This window comes from Galeopterus variegatus, unplaced genomic scaffold (assembly GCF_000696425.1).
Source record: "Galeopterus variegatus unplaced genomic scaffold, G_variegatus-3.0.2 Scaffold7188, whole genome shotgun sequence".
Classification (NCBI taxonomy): domain Eukaryota; kingdom Metazoa; phylum Chordata; class Mammalia; order Dermoptera; family Cynocephalidae; genus Galeopterus; species Galeopterus variegatus.
Window position 1 is genome coordinate 47,392 of NW_007733299.1, and position 19,689 is coordinate 67,080.

Sequence of the window (19,689 nt, forward strand, 5' to 3'; positions counted from 1 at the left end):
CGGCTGAGAAGGTCTTGAAGATGATGGGGGGAACAAATAGTTGTTTATTGTCCAAAGGTCACTTTGGAGCTTTCTTGTACTAAAAGGGCAGCTGCCGCCAAGGCCAGTGAACAGGGAGCCCATACTCATGCTGTAGTGTCCAATTGTTTGGAAAGGTATGGAACAGGGGAGAAGATATTTCCTGCCTCTTGTCCCAAAACCCCGACCTCCAATCCTTGGGCTTCAGTGATGTATAGTATAAAAAGATGAGATAGGTTTGGGAGGGATAGAGCTGGGGCTGCGAGGAGAGCAGCTTTTAATCACTGGAAGGGAGAATAAATGGGCTTTGTGGGATCTAAGGAAATGGTAGGATCCACTTTGTCAGCCTCATAAAGTGGTTTTGCTAGCATGCCAAAGTTAGGAATTCATAGGCAAAGATACCCTGTAAGCCCCAAGAAAAAAAAAGGATTTCACCCTTTGTGGTAGGAGTAAGTTGTTCAGAAATTAAACTCTTGCAATCCAACATTATTTCTCTGGTTTGGGGGGGTAGGTGGACACCCAAATAGGTGACTGAAGGACAAGAAATTTGGGCCTTGCTGAAGAATATTCAAAATCCCCTGGAGGCCAGGAAATTAAGGAGAGCAACAGTGTGGGCCTGTGAATCTTCTTAGGAGGGTCTACAAAGGAGGAGATGATCCACATATTGTATTAAAGCACTAGAGGTTGGAGGAAATTCAGATAAGTCAAGCTAAGCACTGGCCAAAGAAGTGGGGGCTATCCTAAAACACTTAAGGTAGTACTGTCCAGGTGAGTTGTTGGAAATGACACATATCAGGATCAGTCCAAGTGAAGGTGAACAGGTTTTTGACAGGAAGGGTGTAAGGGAATAGAAAAAAAAGGCATCTTCGAGGTCAAGTACAGAGAAGGAATGGGTCATTGTTGGCATTGTGGATAGAAGAGTATAGGGGTTAGAAACAATTGGGGTTATGGGTAAAATGGCTGCATTAATGGTCCTGAGGTCTTGAACTAAATGGTATGAGCCATTAGGCTTTATAACCAGAAGGATGGGGATATTAAAAGGCGAGTGGGTAGACCATAAGAGATGAGAAGAAAGGAGTTTGTGTATGACAGGTTTTAAGCCTATTAGGTGTTTGTTTGTGATGGGGTACTGTGGGACATTTGGGAACAAAGAGGGGTTCTGCAACCGAACAAGGATAGGGGAATGGTGAGTAGCAATGGAGGGAGAAGAAGAATCCCATACTATGGGATTAACCTTGTCCAAGGGGAAGGGGAAGGTAGAAGCCTCAGGGGCCAGGTCTGGGGTGGCCTGTAACAGGAGTATTGTAGTTAGAGTTAAAGTGTTTAGGGTAAGGGTAGCTTTGAATTTGGAAAGGATGTCCTGTCCCAGTAAGGGGGTTGGGCATTGAGGCATTATTAAAAATTTTTAAAGTGTTTAGGGTAAGGGTAGCTTTGAATTTGGAAAGGATGTCCTGTCCCAGTAAGGGGATTGGGCATTGAGGCATTATTAAAAATTTTGTGTGAATTGGGTGTGATGTAGGGTGCAGGAAAGGGGTTGAGTGATCCACTGGTGGTATTCTGAGCCCATGACCCCTACTATTGTTATAGAGGACAGGGTTGTTGGTCCTGCATATTCAGGAAGAGTAGAGTAAATGACCCCTGTATCAATGACAAAAGAGATCAGCTTTCTGGCTACAAAGAGAGTTACCCTGGGCTCCCGTGTGGTGAACTCTGTGGGGGCCTCAGGCCCTAGGCATTGTCAATCCTCCTCTTGGGTGAATCCAAGAAGTTCCAGTAAGGGTGGCTGTGAAGCCAAAGGCTATGGGTTGCAGACTGGGCCACTCCCTCTCTGGTGAGTGGCACAGTCAATGCCCCCAGTGGCCTGGCAACTTGCAATGAGGACAGGGCCCCAGAAGGGGCCTGGGGTTAGAACAGGCCCATGCCCAGTGGCCCAGTTGACTGCATTTGAACCAGTTCCCAGGTGGCTTGCCCCTGGGGGCAACCAGCTATGGAGTGTGTAATCCCCAGATAGCATTAGCCAGGAGCTGATATTTGGCCTGATCTCTCTTGTATTGATCCTTCTCCTCCCCCTCCTTCCTGTTGTTAAAAACCTTGAAAGCTTTGTTGAGGAGTTCTCATTGGGTTGTATTTGGGTTGTCCCCAAGATTTTTTATTTTTATTTTTTGTATGTCAGGAGCTGATTGGGTAATGAAATGAGAGTTAAAGAGGGCCATGCCTTCAGGGGAGTTTGGGCTTATATGTGTGTATTTATATAAAGCCTTAGAGAGGTGGGTTAGAAACTCTCTGGGATTTTGGGGGGACCTCTGTGTGGTCTCCCTGAGTTTGCAATAATTGAACTATTTGTTGGCAGCCTTTTGAAGGCCATGAAGAATATGTATGATCATGTTATCTCAGAGATCCCAATCTCCGTGACTACTCTCGTAGTTCCCATTTGGGTCGGTGTGAGGAACGGCAAAAGCTCCCACAGGCTGTCTGTTATTTTGAGCATGTACCTCATCTGCCTGTTGTTGGGCTGTTATCTAGACCTGCTCCCTGTCCTTGGGGGACAAAGTAGTAGTGAGTATCATGAAAACATCATGCCAGGTGACATCATAAGACTGGGTGAGATATCTGAATTCCTTACGAATGTGTCCGGGTCAGACTGGAAAGATCCCAATTGTTTTTCAATTTGGGAGAGATTGGAAAGAGAAAAGGGGATATGGACCTGGACAAGGGGGTATAAAGGAGCCAGAGCTGAGGCAGGGTTGTCACCTGATGAAGGGAAAGATGGAGAGGGGCCAGGTGGCTGAGGACAAAGAGAGGGAAAAGGTGAAGGTGCTGGTGGAGGATTCAGAGTGTAAGGAGGAGGTTGGGGAGCGGAGTGGCCTGATAGATCAAAAGATTGATCCAAGTCCAGAAGGGGAGGTTGGGCACGAGCTAGGAGAATTTGAGACATAGGACAGTTTTGACAGAGAGAAGGGCACGATTGGAGATAGAAGAAGGCTTGAACATAAGGAATCTTGGGAGGTTGGGCACGAGCTAGGAGAATTTGAGACATAGGACAGTTTTGACAGAGAGAAGGGCGCGATTGGAGATAGAAGAAGGCTTGAACATAAGGAATCTCTCCAGCTTTGCCACTTCAGTGACAAAAGTTGTCTAGGTCCCTTAGAGTAGCTAAGTCAAAAGTGCCATTTTCTGGCCACTGGGATCCATTATTTAGGCCAAACCTGATTGCAGTAGAAAATGAGGTGTTTGCACTTAATAACTCCCTGGAGTCCAAGAGGTTGGCCAGGAGAGAGCCCAGAGGTGTAGAGCATGGAGAGAACAAGACATTTAGGTTTAATGTCTCCCTGGTGGCCAACAGGTTGTAGAAAATGAGATGTTTAGGTTTAAATTGGCCAGGAGACAGCCCAAGGGCATAAAGTGTGGAGGTTTGGATTGTGAGGATCCCATTTAGAGGGAGAGAAAGGAGGTGATCATTCCCAGTAGAAGAAGGGTAACACCAAGGAGCATCCTTACTGGTGTGCACCTTCTTTTTGAGAGAGGAGTCACCAACAAGCTAAAGAAGTGTCCTCCAATAGCTGGTGGGTACAAGAGGGGTTCCCTTGGCCAGACACCTGGTCTTCAGGAAGTAGAGAGTAGTCATAGAAAATAGTCAGGGGAACCCATAGAAATAGGATAGACCCACTGACTTACCCTAAATTGAGGTTGATGGTGGATACATTGGTCTAAATGACAAAAGGAGAGAGTCCTGGAGGTACCCAGTTTGCCAGGTCCAGGAAGGGCAGCTGGGGGGGCCAATCAACCTAAGAATGGGGATTGTTTGAAGGTCCCAGCCAGGAGCCTTCCCATTTTTCAGCACCAAAATGAAAGAAAGTGAGCCGAAATGCTGAATACCGATCAAGCTTTATTAAAGGAATAGAATCTGCCAGGCTGCGCTTAAAATGGAGAGCAGCAACTGGTGTTGGGGTGGGAGGGCTTATATAGGTTGTAAGGAAGGCTGATGTCATCAGAAAGGGGTTTGGTGCTGTTGTGGAAGAGTTTCTATTTCTCAGAAACCACAAGGTTTCTCATAAGGGAAAGGCTGGTGGCCATTTTGTGCTGAGTGTGTGTAAAATGGCACCAGTCACATACAAGATGGTGCCGATCATATCCAAGATCCATCAGCTTTGTAACTGGAAGTTCTGTTCATAGTAGATGAATGTCTTAGTCCATTAGCATTAGAATGGCAATAAAGTCCTTAGCCAGTGCAGCCTGGTAGCAGGGAGGGATGCACCACCCCTCTCTCCACCACTACGTCCACTCTACCCCTACCTCTCCACCCTCTTCTCCCTGCCACTAGCTCCAGCTGCCAAGATTGGTGCAGGCCCCGCCTGCAGAAGGGTGTGTATAATGATCAATGAGGTGTAAATTTATTAGAATAGAAGAAAATTGGTCAACAGAGTTTAGGGTATTTTTAAGAGATTTGTTGAGTTGACCCTAAACTAAAAAGGAAGAGAAGAAATATGACAGAAGACTGGTAGATAAGGAGTAGAAGAGTTTAGTGAATGATTAAAGAACAGGTGCACTGATACTAGTAACTAAGCAAGATAGAAGATGGTTAACTTTCTAAATTCAAGTTCAGACAGTTCTTCACAAGGTACAACATATGGCCAGGGAAAGAAAGAAGGCTAGAGAGGAGTAAAGAAAAAGCATGCTCACAAAGTGAAGCTTAGCAATTTAAATATGTTAGACACTTAAGTTTCCAAGATGATGACAAGACTTGGCATGAAGGGGGAGGCTTTGAACCAAGAACCAAATCCTCTATGGATAAGGTAGCAAATGATAACAAGGAGAGAGTACTAGGAGATAGAATAAGCCATTGTGGGAGACTCCAAGGAATAGGACTTCTCAAAAGAAGATACAGGGGGCCGGCCCGGTGGCACACTGCTGCAGTGCTCTGCTTGGGAGTGCAGCGGCGCTCCCACCGAGGGTTCGGATCCCACATACAGACCGGTTCCCGCTCACTGGCTGAGCAAGCTGGTCCGGTGTGGGCATGACACTGGGGGTTGCGATCCGTTGCCGGACACGAAAAAAAACAAAAAAAAAAAAAAAAAAAAAGAAGATACAGGAGCAATGTTTTATAGGAAGCGATAATGATCCAGGGTTATACAGACCAAACTTCTCATCCTAAAATAAGTGTTAAGTACGCTCACATAATATGAATGTGGGAAAATCAACAACCTCAAAAGAGAACCAAGTTTCTTTTGAAGCCAGAAGTTCTTGAGTTTGAAAACAAACAAAAAAAAATTAAAGATATTAGCAAATTTCTCCTGTTTGTCACAAATGGACTAAGAGCTTCTTGGAGCAGTACTATAGGGCCGTTATTTTGTTCCACCTCCTGAATCCAACTCCCATAACATAGTCATGCTGGGCTACTGAGCCCATCCCTTGTCAGATTCAAAGTATGGTGCACTTGGTTGCTTCCTGCCAGGGAAGACTACCAAATATATCTTACAGGTTCTATAAAGTCAAGAAAGTGCTCAAAGACAGCTCACCTCTTTGCTTTTACAGCCAAGTGCTTCCCTGAGTTTTTTATTCTTGTCTTATTCCATCACTTCACTTGACAAAGTGGTTTTTGTTTATTCAACTGCTTTTAAACTTTAAGCATCCCAAAGGCAGAGACTACGTATTATTCATCTTCTTGTCTTCAGTGTTTAGCTCATAGGTTCTCAACAAATGTTTATTGAATAAACACATTAACTAATTAATGAAACCTCCTCAGATGAGGCAGCTTGCCCACTTATAAAAGAAGCAGTATTTCTCTTTTCAGAAGAACTAATGATTTCCCAAGTCTCTGGATAATTTAAAATATTTTACTACCTTGTGTCCTTAGAATATTAGCTTTTAAAGAGAAATAATTTGCAAGGGCAGAAAAGTGTGATACGTTTCTTTACCCATTATGAGGTCAAGCTGACACTCATAACAAAAGACAGGTTAACAAGAGAAAAGCATAACAAATGTATTTATTTATTTATTTACCTGTTTATTTATTTTTTATTTATTTATTTTAACATGTTAATATATATTGTAGTTGACTTTCATGTCCCTTTACCCTTTCCTCTTTCCCCCTTCCCTCCCCCCACCACTACATCATATCTATTCACTTGTCTTAACAAGTTGAAAGAATTCTTGTGATTGTTGTATCTTCTTCCCCCACCACCCTTTATTTGTTTGTGTATATTTTTTTTTTATAAGGAAACTGTGGTATATCTACACAATGGAATACTACTCTCCTATTAAAAGAATGAAATTGTACCATTCGCAATAACATGGATGGACTTAGAGAAAATTATAACAAATTTATTTAATCAAATTTTTACGTGACATGACCTTCAGAAATGAAGACCCAAAGACCCAGGGAAAATTGTCAGTTTTGATGCCTAGGTTTGATGAAGAATGAGAAGCCAAGTGGAAAAGTGACTGGGCAAAAGAGCATGATCTCGTGGTAATAGACTGGGGGAAACCCAGCAAGGCCTGTCTGCTCAGATTCTTGCTGGCCTCTGTGTGTAGCATTCCTTCCTTCCTTTTTGTTTTAATTTTATTTTTTATTGAAACATTTGATTATGCATATTTGTGGAGTACAGAGTTATATTTCAATACAACATGTGATGATCAAATCAGGGTAAGTAGCATATTCATCATTACAAAACTTAATCATTTCTTTGTGATAAGGACATTCCGTCACTGAAACGAGGATCTTTAAGGGAGAAGGGAGAAAGAAGAGAGTAATCTTTCTAAGTTTTATGGCCTGTGATAAGGACATTCCGTCACTGAAACGAGGATCTTTAAGGGAGAAGGGAGAAAGAAGAGAATAATCTTTCTAAGTTTTATGGCTAAGGGAGAAAGAAGAGAGTAATCTTTCTAAGTTTTATGGCCTGCTTTGGGGAAGAGGAATTCTAGTTTCTATGACCTGCCTTGTGGAAGAGAAATTCTGGTTTCTTTGACACCCTTCTGGAGCGGGGTGGGGGGACAGGGGGAAGGATAGGAGACAGGTGGGCAGAAGGTTAGAGAGACCATCTTCTGAGGACCTTCCAATATCCAGATTAAAGTACTCAGCAAGTCAAAGTGTCATACTTTGGGTATGGTGTTCTGAGGCACAGCAAATGTCTCTTTATAGATTTTTCTGTCAAAATGAAATAAGACATGAATATTTGAACTCATATATGAGCACTAATCAATTGGATGTTATTCCCTAGACTAAGCTTTGAGAAAGATTTCGAGACTTCTCCCAGGTACTACAAGAAAGAGTACTGTAATACTTTTGGGACCCATGTCATTGGTTCAGATTTAGGAGTGATAGCAATTTTCCCACATATTTGCCCATTCCTACTTTAGAGCTGCTTAACATATGTTAAAGTAACAATTCTAGTGCCCTCAGTAGAGACATCAGGCTACATTACAATTTTAAATGTTATATCTACATTCCAACTCTCACTAAACTTTTCTTTGTGAAAACTCTAAGAGATCATATGGTCTAAACCATAACATCTACATTAGCCATCACTGTAAATGGCTCTGGGTTTACCTTTTTGTTTTTTCCCTGACTTGATTGTAAGCAATATGGCAGAAAAAAAAATTTTCTCTTCGTGATAATTAACTATGTGACTTTGGCCAATGTAATTTTATCCGTCAGCTATTGCTGCATAATAGAATATACCCCAAAACTCAGTGTAATGGAACAATAAAAATTTGTTGTTATGCTCGCAAGTCTTTGGATAAACTTGAATGATTTTGGTTTAAGTTGCAGGTCTGCAGGTTGGCTAGGTTGGCTCAGTTACTGAGGTTTTGTATAGGGCTCAAGAAGTACATAAGATAGGGAAACCCATTGGAGAAGTCACCTAGTATCAGAAAGTTAGGGTCACCTAGGGTAGCTCTTCCCAAAATATCTCCCATTATTCTGGGACAAGTGGGCTACCAGAGCCACACTGCTTTCATAACAATCTCAGAAGAACAGGAGAGCTGGCTCTAATGCAGACGCTCAAGTCTTTGCTTGGATCATGTCTTACAACATCTTTTGGCCAAGTCAAGTCCATGGCCAAGCCCACTATTAATAAAATAGGAAAGTATACTTCACCTACAGTACGACAGGAAGTGGAGTTACTGTTTGCTGAATCCAAACTCTAGCAGGGTTCATTTTCAACAAATTAAAAGTGATGATAACCTGCAGGGCTCAGAGGTTGCTTTTTGACAAGTGGGAAAGGAAATGCCTGGCGTACTTTGGCATTCAGTAAGTATTCATTGAGCTTCTGAATTTCTTCTTCTACCCTCACAGCCTATGCAATGTCTGATATTCAACTGGATTTTAGTGATTTACTGGCTTTGCTCCAGTTAGGATTTCCAGATTTCATCTCCATTTCAGGCTGTACTTTAAGCAAGTTCAGAAATGCTTCACTTGATTTTATCTTGCAGTTATGCTACAGATCTCAGGCACACTATTAGCAGAGAATATTCTGGAATTCTATAACATATATTACAGAACGTAAGCTTTTGCAAGTATTCAAAATTTTAACTTCTAATCAGACCTCAGCAATAATTGTGTAGAAAATGTCACCTGTTAAATTACTAATTTGTTGATTTTAAGTAAAAGCTACTTTCCAATTAAGGGAGTACAATTAACTTTACTGCCTTTCAGGCACCAATTGTTGTATCACATAAGATTCCCAAACTCAAAATTTTTGACTTTGAATCTTCATTTTGTTTGGAATTTTATAAATATACATAAGTTCTCATGAAGTATTAATACAATCTCTCCAGACCACATGAGGGGGAAAAAGTCATAATGAATAAAGAGACTCACAAAATCTTTAAATCCATAAGGAAAGAACATATTTAAAAAGCAATAATCAGGAAACAAAGTTACTAGTAATTCATCATTTAATGTTTTTTAATGCAAGAAATACATGCTTTACCTGTCATTATATTCACATATGATAAAAGTCACAAGAGAGAACAATCTGATAGTCATCAGTTTCTCTAAGTAAAAAGCACCTTCCAGGAGACATTATTTTCTCCCTTAATGCTCAAATTCTTTATAACTGTTAACATTTTAAAGGGAAGTTCCAAGAGGACAAGGATTTTCATTCTGTGGCATGATTGTTGTTTAGAACAGAAACTGTGTCAATATTTTTTTAATGCCTTCTATAACCTAGCACAGGTTTTTAAAATACGTTGAGATATTAATAAATATTGTTTTACTGATCCTGTTGTATTTTGTTCACACTTTTCTCAGTGCATATCTGTAAATTTTGTTCCAAGAAGATGATAGATAGTACTAACATTTTACTTCCTATGTATCAGAAACTCTTCTACATGTGTTGCTTATATTTTGTAACTACCTTAAAATATACTATTTTTATCTCCATTTTACAGATGGAAGACTCGAGACACACAGAGGGTATGTAGCTTACTGCAATCACAAAGAAAGTATGTGTCAATAACCAAGACTAACACTCAAGGTTTCTGGGTCCTAATCTATGCTCTAAACCATTGTTATCAAGCTGATTTAGAAGATGCACACTTTAGGAAGTCCTCATAGCATATTGATTAAAGACATAGATTTTAGAATGAACAGGTCTCAATTAAAACCCTATTTCTGCTCTTTGTTAGCTCTGCAAGATTTGGCAATTTTCTTAACATTTCTAAACCTCAGGTTTTTTCTCTGTATCAATGAATATGTTTACTTTGAAGGGTTATTAATGGTATAAGAAAATACATTTAACAGAATATTGGCATATAATAAACTGGAGTTATTAATATTATTTAGTCTAAGCACCCAGGGAAATTAAATGGCTCGCTCAAGGTCATACATCTAGCTATGAAAAAGTGAAATCTAAACTATGGATTTCTTGGCTTAAAGTGCAATGCCTTACACTCTGGTAATGGCCACCCCGCAAAGATTTCTTACATTGCTTGACCACGTGAGATGATCCAGAAAGGACACATACTGCCTAACAATGTGGTTATAAACCATAATGGGGGTGTGTAGTGCTTCATTAATGTGTTACAACACTTCAGTCACCCTGCATGCTGTTACCATGTTTTTCTCAATACTCCAGAAATGGTAATCAACAGAATATTCACAATGAAGCCTGATTTCTTCATGGGGGGTTTCCAATTAAAATTTAAGGGCTCAATTAAGTTTTCATCAACAATATCTGTGTCTTGATAGCAAATGCTTCTCCATTTCCAGGTCTAAATCCTAATATTTATTATCAATCACTTAAGAATTTCATGCATTTATACATTTCCATACCTCCAGCATTTATCTGCCAGTTTCTTGCTTAATATAATTTATATCAAGCATTTAAAATAATCTACTTGTTCCAAAACTATTGAGTTATCTTTTATCCTCCCAAGGTTAATAGGAATAAATATATGCATAAGAAGCATATTCTATTTGCCTGGTATTTGGGGATTTTTTAAGCTATTTATGGGCATTGGTGCACATAAGCTATTTTATGCCCTTGTTATATATTGCATTACTAAAATTATTTTGCATTTAATTTCTGGGAATTCAATTAATGTAAGCACACTCAAAGTGGTTTTAAACATCTTTGTGTTCTTCTGCCCAGCACTATTCCAAGAAAGGCCCTAAAAACTGCTCTTTCAAGTCATATTTTTGATGACACCCTGATGCCTTCTGCAAATATTTTCTCTACATTCTCCAAGTCTGATTTGATTTATCCCCACAGCTTTATAAATGTCCCTGAAACACATAGGGTATATCTATAATCGGTGATTCAGCACATTTCCATCACATAAAAATCAAATTTCCAATGGCACCACTTACTCTTTATTGTGCTGAGATCAATAGTTGGAAGAACCCTTAACCCAGCCTTGTGCCCGACTACCCAACACATATTCATAATATCAGCTTATAAATTCAATAGAAATATTAGGTTAGAGGGGTATTCATGCTTGGAATAGCAAGATTTCTTGAGTCTTTGGAGTGTGCTTCAGAAAAGTTGCACTTTTGACTAATCAAAGTCTTCCAGAATGAAAGTGCACCACGAGGCAGGACCCCCTGCGCCCCTGCACTTGTGTACAGTGGAGTGGATGGTCTGAGCTCTAAGATATTTTAGGGCATCACAAAGCTCATCCTTTCCCATCTACGTAGTTGACTGTAAGAACTGACATCCTTGGATACATCAGTATTCTCTATTTCTCACATAGCTTGTGGAGATCCCTCTTCGTCTGGGTCAGAACAGGAGCTCTCAGCACAGTAGCCCAGGGAGTGGCTTCTCACTGAATGTGTGCTCACAGCCCCTTATTTGCCTGCTTTTCTTCTTCTGCATGTATTTACAGCAAATGTAGCTACAAATCTTTTTCATGTCCCATGTCACATCTACACTCTAAAAAAAAATCTAATTGGACAAAAAGCATTTAACAAAAACTTTCAAAACACAAAATTTAGAAGCACTTTTGAACCTGTAGTTCGTAGAATAAGAGTGAAGCATGTGTAAGTAGATTTCCAGGTCGATAGTAATGCTTTCTGATTTACATTGTTTGGAAAAGTAAAATAAAATAGGCAGTATTTTCTTCTTATTCTTTGCTCAAGGAAGCTCGCTGGTTACTGATCTAAATCAAATGTGTACCCCTCCCTGACAATGGGCTTTGAATGGATTTTAACTGAATTTGATCCCGACTAGGATTCTACCAAAAGATTTTGTTATTTTAAGGCAGGAAATTTAGTTGGAGGAGCGAGAGCTATCTTTTGTTTACTGAAAAGATTTGATGAGACATTTTGAGTTTAGATTTCAGAAAATAGGGGAGTGAAATGGAGAAAAAGCTGTGTTGAATAATAAAATAAGAGAAAAAATGGAGTTTCCAGATGTGGACTGGCCGGACAGGATAAGAAGGCCCATGGACGGGGAGACGTGAAAATCAGTGATTGTAGGCCAGGGGTGCCCTGCAGCATAAGACCAGGTATCTGAAGGCCTAAGGAAGCCAGGATGCATTAGTAAGAATGCTCGAGGACTTTATGAGAAAAGCCATGGTGATGTTCCATCTCACACTGTTGACTCAACTGTGATTCTATGCAGTCCCATTCATTACTCTCAATCTTTGTCAAAAAGTCCGCTACACACAACTGCCTTATATGAGTGGCATTGTTAAAAGTAAACGTTCAACACCTAAAGTGTGGGTTTGAGAAGAACTATGGGGTCAGGAAGAGAGGAATGAGTCGAAATTAAACAGGAATTTACCAGAAATGGGAGATGAGAAGAAAAAATGAGTAATGGAAATACAAACACCCTGCCCCCATATCTGGATTCCCAGAGAAAAAGGAGACCCCGGGTTTCCCACCATAGATGGCACGAGTCCAAATGAACTCGTTTGAATATCAAGCCAAAGGTTGCATGGTTTCACAAGGATGTTTACAGATCAGAGACAGAAATTAAGGTTGAAAATATGAGAAGCAGAATGACTTCCCTCTTCCTTTTTTTTATATTTCCTTATTTCCTCCCTTTCCTCCCACCCCACCAAATTTTTGGCTTCCCTCCACTCCAGTGTTTCTGAGCTTTGGGTCCTAGAAAGGAAGGGAAGAGGAGCTGTCTAGAATGGGAGCTGGCAGCGTAGACTAAACATTTTGCTTCACGGGGCCCTTCCCTCACCCCTGTGTCATCACAGGCCATCTCCTTACACCTGCATACTCCTCAAACATCTACTGGCTTCTTTGACATTTAGCTCTCTCTCCCTTTTTTTTAAGTTGGAGAATTTTATGTATCAGGCATTGAATTGGGTCTTGCCATGGGATTGAGACAGCAGAAGCACATTTAAGAATAGATGTCCTGAAACAGGGAGACCACGGCTAAGTGTCTGCGAGCCTAAGAGCAGTCCACGGTCTCCCAAAGGCAGGGCATGATCATGAGACAGAGGAATGTGACACCGTTGTACCTCACTTACATGAGCCTGTGGCTTGCCTTTGTTTTCTCAGTTTTGAGAACTGATCGATTTATTAACAAATTTTCTAGGGGAAATAGACACTTCAACACGAAGACGCTTCCGTAAAGACACCCCTAAAGCAGAATCAGAGTTAACCATTTAAACGAATATTGTGCCCAGGTAGGTGAAGTGATAGTTTACTTCTGTTTGGGGAAGCTACTGCTAAATCTTTGTCGTGATGAGCTAGACCTCTCTGCCCACCACCACCAAAAACAACTGCCACCGTACTCTGCAGGCAGTAGGATGTTTTAGAGAGTGCACAGGGAACACGGAGAACAAACGGATTCCACTGTTCTCTCACTCTGAAATTTTTGGCCAATGGATGAACATATTTGAAACTTCTCTTACTCATCTGGAAAACAATAGACTGATCATAACTAAGGATGACTTGTGAGAGTTAAAATATATTATTTTTTCATGCTTTTTAACAAACGAATAATAAATGGCTTAGAATGCCAGTTAGTTTTTTTTTGTTTGTTTGTTTTTTTCCTAGAGGGCCTTCTGGCTAGATCCTTTGTACTGCCTCCTCCCTAGCCCTAGCACACCATGGCTTCTGCCATTTGAAATCAGCTGCTGAGCCAAACAGCTTCATAGGCTAAATGCATTTTTAATGCTCAGAGACAGGAGTCTGGCTTCTGGCTGCACTGAGAGAGATCCTTGGCTCTGATTGCAGAAATGACACTCAGAAGAATGGAAGGACTGGAAGCCAATGTAGCCACCAAACAAATATCGTAAATGCCCGACTCTTTAAAACAGTTGAAAGCTCTGCTTTCCAAGGAAGCACACACGCACGCACACACACACACACGCGCATACACACGCATACACACGCATACACACACACACGCCACCAGCACCAGCAGCAGCAGCCGCAGCACCTCCAAAGCATTAGTTGTCTGCTTTCCAAAGCCAAAAATCCCTGTGGGTGTTTGCATTTCACTTTCACTCTTGCTTTCTTGTGGTGTTTTTCTGCAGGAGGTAAATATATCTAATTTCCTCCCTAACGTACACAGATTCCTCTAAGTCTTACCTCCTTTTTAATTACTACAAAAAAATAACTAACTTCATCGAGTACCTGTTACACAGTGGGGCCTAGGCTAAGTGTTCTGCTCCTCTTCCTCCTCAAAACCACGTTGTGAGACTTCACAATCTTTTGCCTTCAATTTATAGGTACAGAGACGAAAAGGAACATGCTCAAGGCTCGATGGGTGGTGAGTGACAAATCCTTCCCCCGTCTGTCTGTCTGAGACCAGAGTCAGTGCCATTAATGATTTCACCTCGTCCTCCAAGTCCTTTCCTACCAGGTAACACTGACAGTAGTTCCCATTATTCATGCACTTTTAGATGATGGGCCCTGTTCCTGGTTCCTTATATACGTTATTTCATTTGATCCTTAACACTGTATCATGAGGTTGGAATTGTTTTTCACTCCCAATTTGCCGATGTGGAAACTAGGCAAACACGAGGAGGTAATGTGCCGAAGATCACACTGTTATAAAGCTGGAGAGACAGAACGCAGGTCCAACCCCCCCAGCTCTGCCTCTCCTGCCTGTCCCACACCTGCCCCCAAGGCCACCTTCAAGACCGAGAACCTCTGCATCATGGTCTCCGACCACCTTCTCAACGCCTTCACCCTCCACCCTAGGTCGGCCACTTCCAGGAATGTGCGGCCCACTCCACGCATTCTCCATGCACTGGTCCCTGTCCCTGAGATCGTCCTCTCCTCTCTCTTCCCTGCGTTCACCTGGAGAAACTTCTTCATTGTCCACTTCCTCCAGCGCCTCTCATTCCCCGCAGACTCCTCGCCTCCTCCCTTACCCACCCTCGACAACGCATAATCATCTCCACCACCCTACGATCAGGCTTCTATTGTGCCAGTTTCACATTATGTCACAGTTAATTGTTTACTGTTCTGTCTCTTCTTCCAGATTATGAGCTCCTCAAAGCAGGGATGACATTTATTCACCTGTGTTCTCTAATGTCTAACAAAGTGACTGGCATATAGTGGATATGCATTTAATTAGATGTTGAATTCTGTACAGTTGCATTAGCTGTCCTTTTGATTCTGTACCCAATAAGGATTAGAACAAAATCAAATCAGAGAACTTTCACCTAGTTTCGCTCTAGTAGAAGATTTTAGCAAATAAATTCGCATGTTTAGTATTGATTCAGAATAGTTTTTGTTTCTGTGAGGGGATTTTACTTCAGCAAAATTCACCGTTTGGTGTGTCAGGTTACTATATATGAATGCAGTGGGCTTGAGTTTGCAGTTTTGATTGATTCTTCTCTCTGACATTTCTCTCTCTCTCTCTCTCTCTCTCTCTCTCTCTCTCTCTCTCTCTCTCTCTCTCATTTCCTTTTTTTAATGGCAGATGTTCCAGCATTTTATGTATTACTTTTGGCTGTTAGTAAAATTTACCAATTCTCCTTGAAGGTACCATGCATTCTGATTAAGGTACCAGTTTTAGAACCATCTACCATAACATCTTATTTTATGCTTTCCCATATGATGTTAATATTGCTTTCTTTGTGTGTTCCAAATTCTCACTCTTAATATTGTTCAGTTATATTACAAGATGTAGAGAGAGATCAAACATGATGTTTGATTTGTAAAAACCTAACTTAATATACATGTCCTGCAACAATCCCTCAAACTGATGTCCGGAGCTGTACTGGTCCCTTTAAAGGATAATGGGCGGGGGTGGAGAGGGCGTGTTGCCCTGGCAGCAGCACTTGCAAAAGCCAGATAGCTGCATGGAATTCTGCTGTAAGGGCATTGACTGCATGTTTTGATTTTCTATGGTCTTTGGTGCTCCCTGCAGTGTTTTGTGTTTCCTGGTTCTGTTGGTTTCCACCCCTGTGTCTACTCTCCCTGAATGTTGACTTACTATTCACCTTCTGATCATTGTTCTCAGTAGGTCTTGACTACACGTGCTGCTTCAGCATTGTTCTAAAATCTGCCTCTGACTTTTGACATTCCTGCTATTCCACCTCTAATCCCATTCTTTCCAAGACCTACTCAATTTACAAATGACCATGGGTTGTACCAATTAGATTCCCTCACTTCCAATGCTGCCCAAATCTAGACTGTCTCATCTGGTGCATGGATCTTTACCTTTGTCTTAATATCTCATTCTCAGAGAATGTCAACACAGGAGCAATAAATACATTCACATTTTTCAAGATGACATAATAGAAACATTACTGGAATATAGTATACCTGGTTTCTGGTCCAGCATTTGTTCTTAGTAAGTGTAATATCTTAGGCAAATGACCAGTGAAGTGTGTGAATTGGAATAACTTGTGCAACTTTTTCAATAAGTAATTTTTTTTATGCTCAATCCTGGACTAATTGAATGGGAATCTCTAAAAATGAAATTCCAGGAATGTGTACTTTTCAGATATTAGATGATGCTAATTCTCACCCTTGGGTTAGAATAGTAACTCAGTTTTGATATCTCAAATGTCCCTTTTAGGAGTAGAAACCTTCCCTGTCTTTAACAGTTCTGGAAAATCAGACAGAATTAGTAAAACCATACTTCATATTTATCGAAAAAATATAAATTTTTTCATACAATGTATATGTTACCTAACACTGTTTTAGCATATTGTTTCAGGAAATTGACATGACCAAAGTTGCATTTTTATTTTTTTTTAAATATGGAATACCAAATTTGAGTCATCTGGAAGAGTAGCCACAGATAATATTTTCTTTGCTGTAAGTAATTGTTGCATAGATTTCTCAAAATCCCCAGGACCCGATGTCAGTTGTCATTAATGGTAATTAATGCCACATGTTATGACTCCTAAGTAACTGAATTTCCCCTAAAAGACCAATGAGTTTGCACCTAGCATCATGCCTTATATATGAAATAACTATTGTCCCATGACAATGTAGCTCACACTATGTGGCATGAAAATTCTAAACAGAGAAATGATTCATGTCAACAGAGCTCATTCCTGAAGGTTAAGAGGAAACATTATAGGAGAGAATTAATTTGTACTATAGCAGGGAAAGTCATTGATTTCTGCTTAATGATGTAGGTTTTTTCACTCAATGCACAAGTTGAAAATTATTTTCCTCCTACAAAAAGACAGGGAAGTTTATATAATCTCTTCAACCAACACATCACAGAACAGTACAGAACAGACAGTTGTCATCTAATGGTGACTAGCACCTGCAACAGTCATTTTGTAGTGAAGGCTCTGAAAGAAACAGAGCTTCTAACGTAAAATAGAAAATCAGAAGAGAGATAAATAGGGCTATGAATTTACAACTGATGAAGAATATCTATCCTGAAATCCTGATTATTATTATTATTATTTTTTTTTTTGCAATTGCAGATTGAGAACTCTGCATTTATTTTTAAAGCCACAATCATGAAAATAGTGCATCTTGGCAAAAATCAAGAACAGCACTGACAATTAACAAATAACACAAAACCAGAATAAGGCCTGGAATGAGCAAAGGCAAAGAGAATTCATTACAGATGCCCCTGACTATAGATTTTACCATATTATCAACAGACAAAATTTGACATTAATGTCACACATTATACATATGTAGTTTGCATTTTCTTTCTTACTATGCATGTATTATTGTTTAGTAAGCTGAATGTTATTAATTTCATAATGTGATTTCAATCATTTTTTCCTAAACAATTCTGTCATTTTTTATGTGCATTTCGAATAAAAGAAACATTTACAGTATAGTCATACTGGACTGGGTGGACTGAACTGGCAGTTGAGCAGAACACTGAGCAGTAAAGTCTCAACCTTCACAGAATGGTGGTGAAGCGATGTCGTGTTTTGTCCTGTTTTCTTTCTGGGAGGGTAAGTCACCCAAGCAGGTGAAGTCTTCAGTGAGGAGGGAAGTCAGGTTTCTTTCTGTAAATCTGTTCTGTTTTTCCTTCCTGTCCCATTTCTCTTTCCTACGCTCATTCCCTCACCTCTTTTCTTCCTCCCTTCCTTACTTCCTTTCTTCTTTTGCTTTATCACTATCTACCTTCTTCATTCCGACCATAAACATGTCTTGAGTAACAAACACAGTGCATATTTTGCTTCTTTTCTTTATTTTTCTCTATACCTAGTAAAAAACGCCCCACCAGGGTCATTCATAATGGGTTCCTACTACAGAGCCCAGTCTCACAGCCCTGCAGTGATGTCCTGTGGTGCATAGTTTTGCTGCCTTGGACACACACGACAGCTCTAAAGTAACAGGATACTGAGACGATGCTGTCTGGTGAACTGAACTGAGGCCCCTGCAGGTAAGAAGGACAAAAAAACACATTAAGGATGTACCGAAGCGTGAAGACCTGGCACAGCAGGAGCTCCTAGGTAAGAGTTGAAGCAGACGGAGAGAATGGTCTGGCATTTAGAAGTTAACAACTGACTAGATTTGGGCTAAATATGAATCTATAGTTTACATATGAGTTTAATAATAAGTCTACAGTAGTATAGTATAGTGTATGGTACTGAAACTCCAGAGGACTGATTTTTTTTTTCCTTAGGTGGAATTCTCTCCTAATTGTCGACCTCTCCTGCCACAATGGGGTGTCAGTAAGTAGTTTCAATCTTGAAAAGGAAGGGCAGTTTGAAAGAGAGCTAAACAGCAAACTGTATTACCAAAGGGCCTTAATACAATGTATGAGTTCAGTGCTTTGGAATCATTGAGAAACAACTGATTAACCCTGTTAAAAGTGCTTCATTTCTCATTTGTCATGTAGGACACACCAGGTTGTACCTGACCTTCAAATTATGCGTACATGTTCTATGGGAGAAAAATACCCAGAAGACTGGGAATTACGTCCAAGTGCTCTGAAATGCAAACAGAAAGGTGGACCTCTCCATTGCAATACACATGGAAGGTAACTCTGCAGGGGACAAGAAGGCCTCCAGAAAATGTGGGCCCTAACAGGTAGAGACACGGGCTTTAGTTATTAGTTTTCAACTGCAAACTCATGGAGGCACATTTTCAACCACTTTGAAAACCCAGCAGTTAAAGTAACTACTTTAAAGAAAAGAAAAGTGATACATTGGAAGTTAAGATTATTATCTCTGAACATTATCTTTTTATAAATCCATTTCTTCAAGACTTTAAGAACTCAGTTTTCATAATGATTCAATAAATATAAACTGAAAGAAAAAAATCCACCAGAATCCCAGAAGCGGAAATAACATTACAATGCTAATACAGTCAGTAGGAGGCCACAGTAATCCAGAGTATCATACATAACTGTCTCATGGAAGCTAATTTGACTTTTATTGTGCTGCTAAATGAAATTATTACATGATCTATAGATTATTGAGCCCTATGGCAAGTCTGAAGAGTGAGGCACTGAGCTGCATCTTTTACTTTGATGGTTGCAAGATTTTTAAAGCACTTTACACATTAAGAGTGAGTAAGGAAAACTATAATACTCAGAAACAACACAGTAACTAAACAAGTTACTTGCCAGAAACTGTAACTGTGACAGGAAGAATGCAGCAAGTAAAGCATTTTCTCATTAACTATGTGCATCCAATGAAGACCAGGTATTGCAAAGATCTTCCATGTGAGAGCTGTATAATTATGAAGACAGAGTTCCTACTCTGACAGGCCTAGGACAATACTCCCAGCTAAGCAATCCCCTAATGGACTGAATATTCTGGGGACTTTGTCATTTTACTTGATGGTGTTGGAAGCAATGCACTGATCATGGAAATCCT